Source organism: Cupressus sempervirens, chromosome 1 (genome assembly GCF_028749045.1).
Source record: "Cupressus sempervirens isolate cs-2001-9-10 chromosome 1, ASM2874904v1, whole genome shotgun sequence".
Taxonomy (NCBI): Eukaryota; Viridiplantae; Streptophyta; class Pinopsida; order Cupressales; family Cupressaceae; genus Cupressus; species Cupressus sempervirens.
The window spans coordinates 818,254,590-818,272,479 of NC_143118.1; the positions used below are offsets into that span (position 1 = coordinate 818,254,590).

A 17,890-nucleotide genomic window follows, 5' to 3' on the forward strand; every position below is an offset into this window, starting at 1 on the left:
GCTTCAATTACCAATGTAACTGATTCTTTGGAATCAAAGTCTTTAATCATTTCTTAAGAATACTTTATTTTTTCTTTCTTTGAATCCCATTCTTTTATATTTTTAATATTTTAAACATTCTAATAGTATCATTCTTTATGGGTTCAAGAAAATTATTTCCCAAAATTTTCAACAATCTTCTAAATATTGGTATTGTTGGGATTCCTCAACTCTTCATTTCCAAAATACGACTAGCCTGGAATGCTCTTCCATCTGTTCTTAGTAACACTTATGTTCAAACATCTTCACTTTCTTGTTTGCATTGATTAACTGGATATGGTGGCATACCAGGAGACATTTGGTGATTGACTTATATTTGACTCATCTGCATTCAATGGTGAGCTAACATCTTGACATCTAGCAACTATGACGTGAATCATCTGTATCATGAGTGGTGCATATAGCTTGTGTTCTCTTCACTGCCATTAACATCTTAGGAACCCAAAATTCCCAATGTGAGTTGAGAACTGTGTAATCTGTAGTGAATTTAATGGATGATTAAATCATAGTGTTATTTATCTCTTCTAGGTTGTGCTCATGCCGACTGAGGCCATTGAGTTTGTATAAGGAAGTATGGGGAACTTGACCATTGATCGGTGTTCAGCTCATTTCATCAAATAGTTGGCTTGCACTCCTTTGGATGCTTTTACATCTTCCCTAACCTTCATCAAATTGAAAGAAGTCTATGCTACTAGCATTATTGCTAAATGATCAGGCAATACAACTTTGGACTTGTTACTCCACTGGTGTGTAGAATTCGCACCATCTTATTAAGATTTGACCCAAAAGTCTTTTGCACGAGGAAAAATGAAGAAATTGACTTCCTCCTTCAAATACAATTTTCTTTAAGTGTTGATGACCATATGGTATGTTCATCGTATGTGGCAGTGGATCCAAAATGGTGGCATTTTATGAAATCGTTATCTATCACCTTTTGAGCTTTCATGCTTAGAATGAAGTCTTTGAACTTGGTGAGAAGATGCACCAACACCATGGGTCAATGACTATGGCTTCAGATTTTCATTGCTTGTATACATCAAATAACTAAACTTACATTTCATGTTTGACATATGTCTAAATGGTCCACATGTTATTCTTTGGCATCAACAGTCTTATTTCATAAACTCGATGATTAATTTCAAGCCATATCTGTCTATTTGTCAGGCGCGGGTTCTCCACATCTACTCTGGTGTTACAACCACATCACTTCCAATTCATATTCCTCCAAAGTATTGAAACATGGAAATGACCTACTTATTTATGAAGCATGATGTATCTGGGTCCTTCATTGTTGGCATCAATGTTGCATTGATAAAGTAACATCTAAGTTCCATTATCATGACCATTCTCTTTTGCACCAAAAATATATATATATGTATTTTTTTTAAACTGGAATCTCCATACCAAGATCTCCACGGGCAACCATGAAAGCATCTAACTCCTTCACAATCTCATCGAAATTGACTACACCTTCCTGATTCTCAACCTTCACCATCAACATGATATTCTTTGCATGATTAATGAGATATAAATACATGAACTTTTTCAACTTCAAATTCTCTGCTTTAATGTGACAACCGCATTTTGAACATGTTGAGAATCCATTTAGACAAAACCATCAATCTCTGCACATTAAAAAAAATAGTTGTATAGCTTGATATTGCAAGGGAGGCTTGGCCATTTTGATAAAAGCCCGAATGATTTGAAGGTTATTATCATTGTCCTGAATCAATCTTGCAACATCACTATCATCAAAAGCTTTCATCAACAACAATAGCACCTTCATCAAATTCTCTGCAATTGGTAATTCGCAGAAAGTTAGGATTCCCATGATGGCTTCAATAAGCTTGCATGCTTCCATTGGTGTCTTTTCATCATAGAGAAGAAAAGATCTTCCATGCTCCATAGTTAAATCTGCTAGAATAGTTGTAGCTTTGACTTTCAAATTAGGCTTCTCTAAGAAGAGAAGTAGCAAAGGAACCCCTCTAGCTTCTGCAAAACATTTTTTAGAATTTGAATGCAAAGAGAACTTGATAAAGCCTCGAGAGCTGCATGCTCTAAACTAAAAGTTTTGAACTTTAGCATACCCACCAAAGCATCAATTACATTTTTTTGAATCAAGGGCTCTCTTCTGTTGTCATCGAGCTGCAATTGTGTGAGCATTTTGACCATTCCCAATTTGGATTCCTCCGTACCTCTTAAAAGGAAATGGGCAAAGGATTTGCACCAATTAAACTAGATCATTGATCTTATGTTTCCTTTATTGTATGAGTTTCCATCATAAGATATCTCATTGAGAATAGTCTCAATATCCATCGTCAACTCTGGATGATTGCCCCTAATTAAAATCATAGCAATTGTCAAAATAGCACCACATTGTTGGCCTAGTTGCTCCAGGATATTCTTTTTTTTTTTGTCAGCTCTGACAAGAGGTTTATAGCAGCCTTTGTGAGGTCAGGGTTTAAGTCATTGAATAGACATTTAATGATCTTACTAAGCCCATTGGCTTCAACTAGTTTTTCCTTCCCATGGTTATTGTCTTGCACAACTGCCATTAAAACTGAAAAACAAAGTGCCTTCAATTTGTTATCATTAGGCTTCAAAGCTCCCACTATTAATGGAAGTAAAGATTCAAAAATTATCTAGTTTTTATCATTCATACTCTCTTTGCAGAGTTCTGACAGATCAACAAGTGCTCTTTTCTTTTTTTTGCTCAACACATAATTTTGTCTCTAACTTTATCTTTGCCTTCAAAATCCTTGCCACGTAGTTCTGCTACCTCCAGAGATTTATAGTGCAGTACAAGGTTTGGTTTGGTATAAGAATGGAATTCAGGAGAACTATACCAGTAAGGGGATCCTTTGGCTCACCTCTTGCAAACTCACTCTCAATTGCTTCTATCTCAAAAGAATTATTAGTTTAGATCAAAATTGGATCGTTCATCACTTTCCCTATAAGAGGACATTTAAAATGTGAATATGGCTCATGAGTAATGAAATTCTCCCGAGATCTGCTAACTACTCTCCTCAATTCTAGGAACGCTTGTAGGAGGTTTCTAATGCCATGTTAGCATCTGCTTGAGAAAGAAGAGCCATGACCTACTGCATATATTGGACATCCTGGAGCTCCTTTTCCCTTTTAGCTTCCTCAATATCCCTCTTAAACTTATGAAGTTCAGTAGATATATACCTAGGGCTTTGCCCAACACCTCTGGCACAATCATCCATCTTGCTCTTTGAAAGAATCATAATAACTAATGTTTTTATCCTTACAAAGCATTTTATACCATTCCAACTTTGCCATAGATGTTGCATAGACCTTGACAATATTGTCTACATATTTCATCAACTAGGAGACTAGTAAACTAGTGGAACCTAGATTTAGGACAACCACATATTGAAGTTTCAAAATAGGGTTACTAAAAGTATGCCTACAGTTGGCTCCGACTGGGGAATATGTACTGCAAAGTGCATAGAGAATCCAGCATCTCTAGTTAAGCAAGCACCTTATCCATTGGGTTGTGGAGTCTAGACCAAAGAAAACACAAGAAGCTACATACAGGGAGGGCAGAGTGAAGTAGGGAAAACTGAAACAAAAAGCGGGAAAGCCTAAACTAAGCACACCAAAATTGTGAAAGCAAACTAACTACGAACAACAGAGGAAAAAGGGAAAATAGAGAACTTGCATGACCATTAATCGGCAAAGAGAAGTATGAGCCTTTCTGGTAAAGTGGATTGTGTTTCAACAAGCTAAACCAAGATAAAGACTCAATCACATCCTTTTTTATGCTGGAAGAAAAATTATCATAGCATAAATCATGAGTGAACCAAAAATACTTCCCAAACAACTAGGCTTCATTATAAATTTTTGGTTTTCCCTCCTCTTTCTGAATAGAAGAATCAAAACTATGATACTCTTCAAGCTGAAACAAATAATTAACCCACACCTCCAAAAGAGAACTCATATCATCTTTATCAACAAGACTCATGAGAAAACCAAGATCAAAACAACTTTCAACATCCAGTATACCTTCAAAATATAGTTGTGCTTTTTCGGGATAAATCTTAATTGAAGTAGTTTCATCACAGTCCTCTTTCATTAAATCTGAAAATATTCTATGCAAAATAGAGATGTAAGATGGTGAATCAATACCTGGAGCCAAAAGAGGAGAAACTCTTTCCAAAAGAGTCGGTAAGGGCTGAAAAATGATCTCTAAAGGTACTATCTGTTGTAATTTTTCAGCTTCCACAATTTCAGACACTTTTACTTCTTGACATTCAATGAAAAAATTAGAACTTAAAGGCTCTGTATCAATTTCATATGATAAAATTTTCTGACAACATATTTCTGAAACTGACCCATTTTGATTACCGCTTTCAACTAACATAGGATCAAACTTCAAACTAAAACTTTCCTTATTCTCACAACAACTAAAAATTTCATCATTTGAACAATCAGGCTGCAAGTACAAATTATGTGAACATTCATCTTTACTTACTTGAAGGTTACCTCGTATATGTTGTTCCCCTTCATGTTCATACAACACATTTGATGAGGTGAGGTTAGGCTCACCGATTCCATCTTCATAAAGATCTTCGCATACTTGTTCTTCCTCTGTTAGTTCTTGTACAGGAGGTTTTATTTTGATAAGAATAGCACCATAAAAAGACTGCAGCCATCTCACCTCTCTCGCTAAATCTTCTGTAACTTCTTGGATTGGATCTTTGAATCCAGGGATAAAGATAAAAACATTTGAGACATCTTCATCACTTGCTGGAATCTAGTCTTCTAAAAATTTTGAATGCTTCAGAAAAACTTCTTCAACAGAACCAACAACCTCCATCCTAGGGGAGGAGCCTCAAAATCTGAAAAGGAAAACACTGAACTACCTGACTAAAAATTCTGAGAATTTAAAACGGAGTCACCAATCTCTAGACAAGAGAGATAATAAGAATAAGAAAATAATCTTTTAGCACCAATCTTTTCCAACTCCCCAGTAGAGTCGCCAAAAATTTGTTGGTAAACAGATTGTCCTTTTGAAAAAACTCTCAAAATGTCCAAATCTGAAAGAACAATTAGATGCCAATAGTTGGATAATCTATCATGAGATTGATAGATTTCCTCTGAATTGGAAGGTACATCTCCCTTATGAAATGATATGCAATGAATTTTTTTTATTGCCTAAACTAACTGGGTGCATTCTTAACTCGAGAACGAAAGAGGAAAACCAAATCAATCCTAAGAAAGATTAACTCAGGCAAAATTTAGATCCTAAACCTAGCCAACTTTGACAACTCACACATCTTATGACTCCTCGACATTGGTGATGCAATATGAATTCAACAAATGCAAATGCAAATGAAATGTAAATGAAATTAGAATAGAAGGTCATCTATTTTGGTTCCTATAATAGAAATGGTTGTAAACACTTCTTATCCACAACACATTTGTTATCCGATTCTAAGTTGTAAGATAATGCCCAAAATCGATTAATGCAAGTCTCTGATTGCAAATAATCAAAAAAAAACCCTTTTAAACTCTCTGATTTAACAAAAGATCTCTCTTTATTATGAACATAACAGATAATGATGCTCTGATCATTATTACTTACAACTCAGTATCAAATCTATTACAAAAATGGAATAGAAAACACCCCCCCCCCCCCCCCCCCCATATGTAAGAAATGAAAACTATAGAAATTAAATGTACTCCTCTCCCTACTCCAACTCTTTGACTGTATGCAGAAAAAGTAGAACTTGGCCAGTAAAGAATTGACACCAAGTCTGATTGTCTCTGCAATCTCCCTTCATACCAACAATTTTCCGACCCTTATTCTAAATTCTTTACAAAATTTATAGACTTCTTTACATCACATGGAGTTCATAAGAACTCATGACCTTCCATTTCCTCAAATACTAAAGGCCAAGAGAATAAAACATTATAAAAATATAAGGAATATGTATCAATTTTGAACTTGTCCTCTCATTTTTCCAGATCTTCCTTATGAAGGAAACTAAAAAGTCCCTTGTCAAACCAATATGATTCATTTTCGACAGCAGTCTGTGCATCATAAAAATATAGACTTGTAACACCTCTGAGCTTTTTATTTCCTTAGTCAAGCTGAATCCATTAACTATCGAATCACTTTAACTATCTAAAGCTTTGAATTTGAATCTTCAAGCAACAAATTATCCACCCCTTGATATATCAATAATTCTTTATTTAACACCTTTCCATCTCCGTGACGCTTCAATTACCAATGTAACTGATTCATTGGAATCAAAGTCTTTAATCATTTCTTAAGAATACTTTATTTTTTCTTTCTTTGAATCCCATTCTTTTAACTTTTAATACTTTAAACATTCTAATAGTATCGTTCTTTATGGGTTCAAGAAAATTATTTCCCAAAATTTTCAACAATCTTCTAAATATTGGTATTGTTGGGATTCCTCGACTCTTCATTTCCAAAAAATGACTAGCCTGGAATACTCTTCCATCTGTTCTTAGTAACACTTATGTTCAAACATCTTCACTTTCTTATTTGCATTGATTAACTAGATACGGTGGCATACCAGGAGACATTTGGTGATTGACTTATATTTGACTCATCTGCATTCAATGGTAAGCTAACATCTTGACATCTAGCAACTATGATGTGAATCATCTGTATCATGAGTGGTGCATATAGCTTGTGTTTTGTTTACTGCTATTAACATCTTAGGAACCCAAAATTCCCAATGTGAGTTGAGAACTGTGTAATCTGTAGTGAATTTAATGGACGATTAAATCATAGTGTTATTTATCTCTTCTAGGCTATGCTCATGCCAACTGAGGCCATTGAGTTTGTATAAGGAAGTACGAGGAACTTGACCATCGATCGGTGTTCAGCTCATTTCATCAAATAGTTGGTTTACACTCCTTTGGATGCTTTTACATCTGCCCTAACCTTCATCGAATTAAAAGAAGTCTATGCTACAAGCATCATTGGTGAATGATCAAGCAATACAACTTCGGACTTGTTACTCCACTAGTGTGTAGAATTCGCACTAGCCTATTAAGATTTGACCCAAAAGTCTTTTGCAAGAGGAAAACTGAAGAAATTGACTTCCTCCTTCAAATCCAATTTTCTTTAAGTGCCGATGACCATATGGTATGTTCATCATATGTGGCGGTGGATCCAAAATGGTGGCATTTTATGAAATCGTCATCTATTGCCTTTTGAGCTTTCATGCTTAGAATGAAGTCTTTAAACTTGGTGAGAAGATGCACCAACACCATGGGTTGATGACTATGGCTTCAGATTTTCATTGCTTGTATACATCAGATAACTGAACTTACATTTCATGTTTGACATATGTCTAAATGGTCCACATGTTATTCTTTGGCATCAACAGTCTTATTTCATAAACTCGATGATCAATTTCAAGCCATATCTGTCTATTTATCGGGCGCAGGTTCTTCACATATGCTCTGGTGTTACAACCACATCACTTCCAATTTACATTCCTCCGAAGAATTGAAACATGGAAACGACCCACTTATTTATGAAGCATGATGTATCTGGGCTTTTCATTGTTGGTATCAATGTTGCATTGATAAAGTAACATCTAAGTTCCATTATCATGACCATTCTCTTCTGTGCCAAATATATATATATATATATATATATATATATATATATATATATATATATATATATATATATAACTAGAATCTCCATACTAAGATCTCCACGGGCAACCATGAAAGCATCTAACTCCTTCACAATCTCATCAAAATTGACTACACCTTCCTGATTCTCGACCTTCACCATTAGCATGATATTCTTTGCATGATTAATGAGATATAGATACATGAAATTTTTCAACTTCAAATTCTCTTCTTTAATGTGATAGCCGCATTTTGAACATGTTGAGAATCCATTCAGACAAAACCATCAATCTCTGCACATTAAAAAAATAATTGTATAGCTTGATATTGCAAGGGAGGCTTGGCCATTTTGATAAAAGCCTAAATGGTTTGAAGGTTATTATCATTGTCCTAAATCAATCATGCAACATCACTATAATCTGAAGCTTTCGTCAACAATAACAGCACCTTCATCGAATTCTTTGCAATTGGTAATTCGCAGAAAGTTAGAATTCCCATGATGGCTTCAACAAGCTTGCATGCTTCCATTGGTGTCTTGTCATCATAGAGAAGAAAAGATCTTCCATGCTCCATAGTTAAATCTGCTAGAATAGCTGTAGCTTTAACTTTCATATTCAAATTAGGCTTCTCTAAGAAGAGAAGTAGCAAAGGAACCCCTCTAGCTTCTGCAAAACATTTTTTAGAATTTGAATGCAAAGAGAACTTGTGTAAAGCCTCGAGATTTGCATGCTCTAAACTAAAATTTCCGGACTTCAACATACCCACCAAAGCATCAATTACATTTTTTTGAATCAAGGGCTCTCTTCTGTTGTCATCGAGCTGCAATTGTGTGAGCATTTTGACCATTCCCAATTTGGATTCCTTTGTACCTCTTAAAAGTCAGTGGGCAAAGGATTTGCACCAATTAAACTAGATCATTGATCTTATCTTTCCTTTATTATAGGAGTTTCCATCATAAGAGAGCTCATTGAGAATAGTCTCAATATCCATCGTCAAATCTGGATGATTGCCCCTAATTAAAATCATAACAATTGTCAAAATAGCACCATGTTGTTGGCCTAGCTGCTCCAGGATATTCTTCTTCTTTTTTGTGAGCTCTAACAAGAGGTTGATAGCAGCCTTTGTGAGGTCAGGGTTCAAGTCATTAAATAGACATTTAATGATCTTACTAAGCCCATTGGCTTCAACTAGTTTTTCCTTCCCATGGTTATTGTCTTGCACAACTACCATTAAAACTGAAAAACAAAGTGCCTTCAAAGCTCCCACTATTAATGGAAGTAAAGATTCAAAAATTATCCAGTTTTTATCATTCGTACTCTCTTTGCAGAGTTCTGACAGATCAACAAGTGCTTTCTTTTTTTTTTGCTCAACACATAATTTTGTCTCTAACTTTATCTTTGCCTTCAAAATCCTTGCCATGTAGTTCTGCTACCTCCAGAGATTTATAGTCCAGTACAAGGCTTGGTTTGGTATAAGAATGGAATTCAGGAGAACTATACCAGTAAGGGTATCCTTTGGCTCACCTCTTGCAAACTCACTCTCAATTGCTTCTATCTCAAAATAATTATTAGTTGAGATCAAAACTGGATCGTTCATCACTTTCCCTATAAGAGGACATTTAAAATGTGAATATGGCTCATGAGTAATGAAATTCTCCCGAGATCTGCTAACTACTCTCCTCAATTCCAGGAATGCTTGCAGGAGGTTTCTAATGCCATGTTAGCATCTACTTGAGAAAGAAGAGCCATGACCTACTGCATATACTGGACATCCTGGAGCTCCTTTTCCCTTTCAGCTTCCTCGATATCCCTCTTAAACTTATGAAGTTCAGTAGATTTTAGCTAGGGCTTTGCCCAACACCTGTGGCACAATAATCCATCCTGCTCTTTGAAAGAATCATAATAACCAATGTTTTTATCCTTACAAAGCATTTTATACCATTCCAACTCTGCCATAGATGTTGTATAGACCTTGACAATATTGTCTGCATATTTCATCAACCAGGAGACTAGTAAACTAGTGGAACCTAGATTTAGGACAACCACATATTGAAGTTTTGAAATAGGGTTACTAAAAGTATGCCTACATTACTGCAGTAGGGTGTCATCCCCACCCCAATTTAGCCTTCTCATTAGAGGGTTTCTGGGTAATCATATATTGTGTCATGCATGTGTGCATGCTTACCTATTTACATACTTTAGATGTATATGCTTTATATGGTATTTTAGTTTACTTGTGAAATTATGAGATGGATGTAAAGTGAATTTTTTTATGAGCAAGAGTTTGAAGTATTGATTCACCCCCTCCTCTCATAATTTACCTTTCATATAGTATTTCCAACACATGTAAAGGATGTGCTCTAATAAAGAATATACAAATATCTTTTCCTCCTAGTGAACACAAGTCCAAATCAGCTCTAGAACTAGTTCACTCTAATTTATGTAGACCTATGCCAACTCTTTCTCTAAGAGGATTCTTCATTACATAATATTCATTGATGACTTCTCCAGGAAAACTTGGATCTATTTCTTAAAGGTCAAAGAATCAAATGAGGTCCTATCAAAATTTAAAGAGTTCAAAAAAATAGTGGAAAATTAAATCTCAAAAAGAATTAAAACATTAAGATCAAACAATGGAGGAGAATATGCCTCTAAAAACTTCAAAGATTTTTGTACCTCTATTGGGATTAAGAGGGAGTATAGAGTACCTTATAATCCTCAAGATAATGTGGTATTAGAGAGAAAAAAATAGAACCATTGTTGAAGCAAAAAAAGCTATGCTTCATTATCAAAATGTAAATTTCCCATTTTGGGTAGAGGCCACCAATACAACTGTATACATTCAAAATAGATGTCTACACTCTATACTAGGAAATATAACTCCTGAAGAAGTTTTTATAGGATCTAAACCTAACTTAAGTCATCTTATAATATTTGGTTTCCCTATTTACATTCACATACCTAAAGAAAAAAGAACCAAGTTAGAACCATTCAGGAAGAAAGGAATATTTTATGGGTACAGTGAGAACTCTGAAGGATATAGAGTCTATGTACATAGACAAAGATTAGTTGAAGTAAGAAGAGATGTCATGTTAGAAGAAAACATTTCTTTAAAACTATCTACAAGTACAAAAGATGAGCCCATCACAAACTTAGATAAAATCTACAAACTAAAATTTAGAGGGAGAACATATTAGAAGAGAATAAATCATTACTAGATACAAAGAATAGAGAAACCACTAATATTAATAAAAGGCCATTATGGGAAAGGAAAATGAATGAAGAAAATAATGTTGGTCCAAATGAAATTTCTAGGGAAAGAAATAAAACTAGAAATAAATCTTGTTACACTGTGTTAGTAACTGAGCTTACTAAATCTGAACCATTAACTATTAAAGAAACACTAACTTGTCAAGATTGGAAAGATGCTATGGTTGAGGAGTATCAACCCATATTATACAATGATGTTTGGGATATTTTACCTTGACCAAAAGACAAACAGGTTATTCCATAAACCACAAAAGTACTACAGGGTGTTGCTTCAGTCTTAGATCAGCAATGATATCCTAGTTTAGCATAAAACAATGCACAATTGCCTTGAGTTCCACTAAAGATGAGTATATGGAAGCCTCCATGGGAGCACGCAAAGCAGTATGAATGAGAAATCTATTATTTGGACTCTTTGGAAAACAACTAAGTCTTATAGTGATTCATTGTGATAACAAGAGTTGCATCAAACTTTCTGCAAATCTTGTTTTCCACAATCAATCGAAGCACATCAAGACTCCTTATCATTACATAAGAGACATGGTTTATAGAAATGTTATCAAGCTGATTTATGTTAGCAAAAATGAGAAAAATTTTGCTATTTTCACCAAGCCTCTTGCAAAGTTGAAAATAGTGTACTTCAGAGGTAAACTTAGTATGACAAATTTGAAAATGCAATTGTAAATTATTATAGTCATGAATGAAATTAGATGTTTATAAACATGTGTTATGAAAGGTAATGATGACCTTTCCTATGTGTAAGATCACTATTGTAAGGTGACGACCTTATTTATAATTGATCCATCTTCTAACATCAAAAGTGTTGAAGCATGCCTTATCATTTTTCTTTGGACCAAATTTTGCTAGACACATTGATGACCATCATGGTTCTTTGGGGCAGATTTTACCAAACACCATGAAAATCTATCATTATGGTTCTTCGGGCCAGATTTTGTTGGACACCATAATTTGATTAAACCATTTTATAAGTGGTGCATAACCTTGTATTATATTTCCTTCAATTCCTTCATTGCTAAAGAGGGAGTTTTAATAAGATTAGCTTCATGGAAATTGAAGCAAATTATGTATATGTGTTGTTATATATCTGATCAATATATTAAACCTAATTATAAATACATACATACACACACATATATTATTCACTCATGCTTTCTTACACACACACACACACACACACACACTCCTTATCCTTCTAAATGCTAATTAAATACATTACATTTTGTAAGTTGATCAAGTTTTGAATATCGATCAAGTAATGACAGTTTGGTATGTGCTCATTACTTATCTTTAAACATGAACCGATGCATTATCGGGTGCAAGTCTTAGTCAAGACTAAAGTATTAGTTATGAATCAATATGCATCTATTCAATAATATTAAGAAAGTAATAATATTATTATGTATTGAGGTATCATTATGTAGGGTCACAACCCTATGTAAACATATCTCAATGCATATATCTTTTGTATGCATTTGTGAATATTGAAAAATATATCAATAACAAGGCAATACATTCTCAAGAATATTTAGATTTGCACACACACATATATGTATATATACATACATAAACATATATCTATATGTATGTATGTATGTATGTATGTATGTATGTATGTCTATGTATGTGTGTGTGTCTATATATATATATATATATATATATATATATATATATATATAGGCACACACACACACACACACACACACACACACTTGAATAAATTAGAACATATTTATTACAGAAGATCTAAAATTTTCATGTAAGCTTCATTATTTTTCAATTCAAGTCTCCACCAATAAAGGATCATAAAACTTTATAGAATACACCTTATCATGTTGTTCGATTTAATATAATTTGACTCCTTTTGTGGATCATTCCACTTATCTTTAATTGCATATCTGATTGCCTCAATACTCCTTCCATAGATAGCAAGGTCCCAAATATCATAGAATTCATCAATAAAACTTGGCATTTTAAATAGTTTTTGCATGTCAAAATATAGTTTCATGGTCCCCTGTATTTTCTTTTGGGTTGCAATTCCAGTGCCAGTGCCAGTGTCACTCCTCTTGTATGTTTTTGTCATCGTTAAAAAATTTTCAGAACAATACATAGACACAAATTACAAATTATAAACATGATTAACATTTAAACCCTAAATTGTATTTCTAATATTTAACATTGCAAGTTGCCTAGCCACTAAAAAGTAAAAAATTTAGGCTTACAATGTACGATAAATTGAAAATTAAACCCTAAATTCTACAATCGATACTAGTTACTAAACTATCAGTAAAAAATGTGTTCATGATCTTACCCAAAAAGTTGAAACTCTAATTGATAATTATTTTCTGTGACATTGTGAGTTGTCTAGGAAGACTAGGTTTGTAATACAACTTGCAAATTGTGATTCGTAACCCCTTTTTTATGCTCCAATACTTTTATTAAATCTGGATTGGTAGTTTGTGTAGAGATCCAAGATTGAATAATGAAAACTATACCTTACAATCTACAGAAAAACAAATTTTACAAATTGTAAAATTGACAGAGTCGAGAATGTGTTTGATACTAATTCTTATGTACATTTTATAATGGACAACTAGTATTATAATTATTTGTGAAATTGTAAACGTACAACGTTATAGTATAATTCAGGATTAACTCTAGTAATTATATAGTGCCTACCCCTAGTTTACTTTTCATGCTATATTGTCCAATTCTTTTAGGCCAGCTTTTATGGTTATGTATTATGATTTAGTGGTACTTGGTTACTAGATTTGATTAATGTTATTTTATACTTAGATTATATATTTCATGAGCTACTTGATACTTGGTTATTTCATGTGTTCACGATTATTCTTTCAATGATGATGCTTTGTATGTTTCATATAGTGATTTCACTTGTTTCAAGATGACAATTAGATGGATGATTTATATACAATTTTTATGGTTACTTTCCCCACACTTGCATGCGTATGGTGTACATGTATGTTTTACTTCATCATTGACATTTCTGATGTGGTTGAGGGAGAGAGTTGTAGTCACCTGCTAGTTAGGATCTACATGATGTACCATTCCCTGCCATTTCCTATTTAGTCTAGATATATATGCATATGTACATGTTTGACTTTTATGTAGATTGCAGGTATTAGGCATCGACTTCCCTTAATTTCCAAGATGAGTGTGCCCTATCATAGTATCTCAATGGTAAAGAGGGGAGATAGTTCTCAAGTCCAAATCCTAAACTTGAGCCAATTGTCCTAAAATACAAGACAAGTATTTGAGTTATTTACCTTTTTGAATGCGTCAAATGACGTGAACTCAAGCTTTTAACCCTTAAGTTTGAATTTGTACTTTGTCTTTTAGATGAGTTTTCCTATTAAGTTTGTGGATCTGATGTGATTTTCATTTTTAATTAAGTCAAACAAAGATATATTAAATGATTTAATTAAAAGACCAAATTTGGCGTAATTATGTTTATTTTATTTAATAATATTTAACTTAGAAGTTTCATTTTAATAATGAACTTTAAATATTATTATTAGTTAAATTAATAAATATATTTTCTAAATATGTCTTATTATTTAATACAAATGAAGTAGGCATAATTAAATAAACTTTATTCTAATTAAAATAAAAAAGTGCACATAAAGAATTGAATAAATTAAAATAATAAAAGAAAAAACTTTTGCGTCTTCAGAAAAACTAAAACCTAAGGTTGAGAAAATTCTTTATTAGGAGATTAAAGCTCATTTCTCCACACATAGGTTTAGAGGAGCAATTTTTGGAAAGATTGTGGAAGATAGAAATTATTGCATTCTTTGAGTGTCCATCGGATTTTAGCATTAGAGCGAGGTAGGAATTATGTTGAGTTTATCACAATAAATCCTTCTAATTTACCTATCTCTTCTTTGTGCCTATTTATGGATCTTGTTTTGGAAATTGTATTTTTAAATTGAAACCCTTTTTTTTGAAGATTATTGTTCTTTGTTACTGAATGACTATGAACGAAAACTAGTTGAAACCCTCATAATAGGAATTGATGTTTGGAAACAAAACATAGCTAGGGTTTGATTTGAAATTTGATCTTATATTAAATTAAAGATTTGATTTGAGAAAATCATTTTTTTTATTTTTTTTAAGATTGCTAGAAAAGTTTTTATTTCAGGCCTGTACTGGAAATAAAATTTTTAAAATGCACATATATATATATATATATATATATACAAAAATTTATATTTAATAAAATGTAATTAATAAAATTTATGGAGAGGCAGGCAATTACCACCCCCCCCCCCCCTCCTTTGCTTTTTTTTTCCAATGCTACCAAGCAGTGTGCGGGTGTTGTAAGTAGGTTGCAGTTGCTAAGGCAGCCTACGACTGCTTACAAGCAACGCACGACTGCTTGAGCAATCGTCTGCCTTTGGGAGATGGGCTGCGTGAGCCTAAGGGCTATGATCACGGGCCCCACCAAAGGGTTTTTATTATTATTTTATATTAATATAATTATTACTTTATTAATAGTTTAATAATTATTAATAAATGTTAATATTAGTTAATTAAAAACAAGGCAAGAGCCTACAACACAATGGTAACTTGTGAGCCTCTCATGTGGGATGTCTTGGGTTCAAATTCACTTAACACATAAAAAATTATTAATCTAGGCTTCAATCGTTTACCAATCAAAAAAATAAAAGATAGTTAATTAAAAAATGTCATATAGTTTAATATTATTATATTAAAAATTGAAAAATTATATTTTAAATTTATTTAAGGGTAAATTAGTTTTAAAATTTTAATTATTGTTTAATAGTATTAAATTTTATTTTATTAGAAATTGTATTGTATATTAAGGTAATTATTATTGGATTGTTTGAATTATTAGTAAATGGATTTTGTTTGGGTGGAGTTAAATGCAAGAATTTCTCCACATAAATTATCATTTGATTTACATAAATATATATTTATTTAGGTAAACAAAGAAGATTGAGATATAAACATAAAACTTTAATTGTGATCTAGCCAACCTGAAAACCTTTAGCACCCAGATTAATTCCAAAAGCAAAAACTTGAAAACCTTGTCTCATATCAAAACTCTAGAGAATTTCTATAGAAAATTGGAATGGTTAAAGAACTACACTTATTTTAATTAATTCATGGGATGCTATGTTTCATGATGGGTTTTGCGAAATCTAGTTTTGACCAGTTAGGTATGTTTACCAAAGGCTTGGGAAGTGATTGATTTATGATGTTGTTATGTAATATTATTTGGTCGTGATCTTTTTTACTCCCAATCATTATGATGCATTCATGTATTTTTGTGATGAGGTTTCGATCAATTATATTTCGATGCTTTCTAGTTGCTTGTATAGGACTGAGGTGAATATTGTAATTTTATGAGTTTTTTTATGAGCTTACGGTAGGTTATTTATTTGTATGTTGGGAAGTGGCTTGCAATGGAGGCTGAAGCCCTAAAGAGGTTGCTTGGGTAACCCATTGTAAGTAGTATTAAGTGATAAAATTTCATTAAATGGGTTAAAATGAATTAACAAGAGTAAGTGTATTACCTCACCCATGCCTCAAGTGCTAGTTCAAGCTAGGATGGGGAGTAGAGAGGATGCTTGGTTACGACCTTGCCTCATTAGTATGGCTTATTTATAAGAAAGGATACTAATGCCACATAGATTCACTAGGGGGCCAAAGTCCAGAGAGGCTACTAGGGTAACCTTAGAGTTGTCTCATGTGATGACACTTGCCCACATGCATATTATGTTTCCTACATGTCTTTGTTGCCTCTAGGATTATATGTTACTTGTGTACTTGGTACCTTTGAGATAGATTGGTATCAAGATTCCTTGATCTGAATTTTTGTTACAAATTTTGGATTTGGGACTTGAGATTATCTCCTTAGCACAATGGGAGTGAGCCATTTAGGTTCCATGAGGTTGGGTGGTGTTTCTTATTCCATTGAGATTTTGACAGTTAGATGTTGTTGCTAGATGTACTTGTGCAGTTGTTCTATCCTTTTGATCTTGTGATTTTGTTCTGTGGTCATATTATGATTTACTATACTTTGATTATTTGAGATCCTATGAGATGTTGTATCTTATCATGTTGTATATTCTTTTAATATTTCATACCTTATGACTTGTATAGAGGATGATTATGCATTTTGGTTATGCCATGTAACATCTTATGTACTTGTATATTAATTCATTTGATCTATGATGTGGACTTCATTTAATTATCAAATTTTATCTTATTAAAACTTATGTATGTGATTCAACATCAAGGAACCCTTGAGAGATGTTAATGTATTTCTTATGTATGTATGTAAGTTATTGCTTCCTCAATGTTATCTCTTGTTGTTTTAATCTTTTAAAAAAAAAGTTTAGCAAACTTAGTGACATAATAGGTTAATTTCTTTGGGTTCTCTAGCTTGGAGTTACAAATTATTGCTAATTTCTGAAGAGTTGGTGACTTCTTTCTCAAGACTTCTTTTTTGGGGAAATTTCGAAAAAAAAATGAGGGTAACCAAAATCGGCTTGAAATAAATCTTAAGTCATCAACCTCTGAAGCTCGAATAGTGGTAGTTGTTGATCTTTACATGTCTCATCATTACACCATGATAATAACCAATTCAAGAGCTGAAGTTGCTAAAGGCCCAGGGCTCGAGCTACATCAATGGTGCCCCCAGTTCTTAGAATTGTTTCCATTGACAATAATATATAGAAGGCAGGCGAAGAAAATAGTTTCTTAAAGGGCAAGACATAAGGAGCTATAAATCCTTATGTGTAATATGATCCTGCCTTACATTTCTCATCATTACACCACGATCTACATCTTCCATGTATCTTCTTTCTACATCATTTGAGAAAGCAAGACTACCCTTTTCGAAATCGACCCAAAATACAATTAGGGCC

The 17,890-nt window shown here is 33.2% G+C and overlaps 2 pseudogenes; both read right to left on the bottom strand.

The window, feature by feature from the left end:
- Positions 1 to 1,657: 1,657 nt before the first annotated feature.
- LOC149580379 (U-box domain-containing protein 44-like) lies at positions 1,658 to 3,266 on the bottom strand (annotated as a pseudogene).
- Positions 3,267 to 7,989: 4,723 nt separating this feature from the next.
- LOC149580380 (U-box domain-containing protein 44-like) lies at positions 7,990 to 9,568 on the bottom strand (annotated as a pseudogene).
- Positions 9,569 to 17,890: the final 8,322 nt, after the last annotated feature.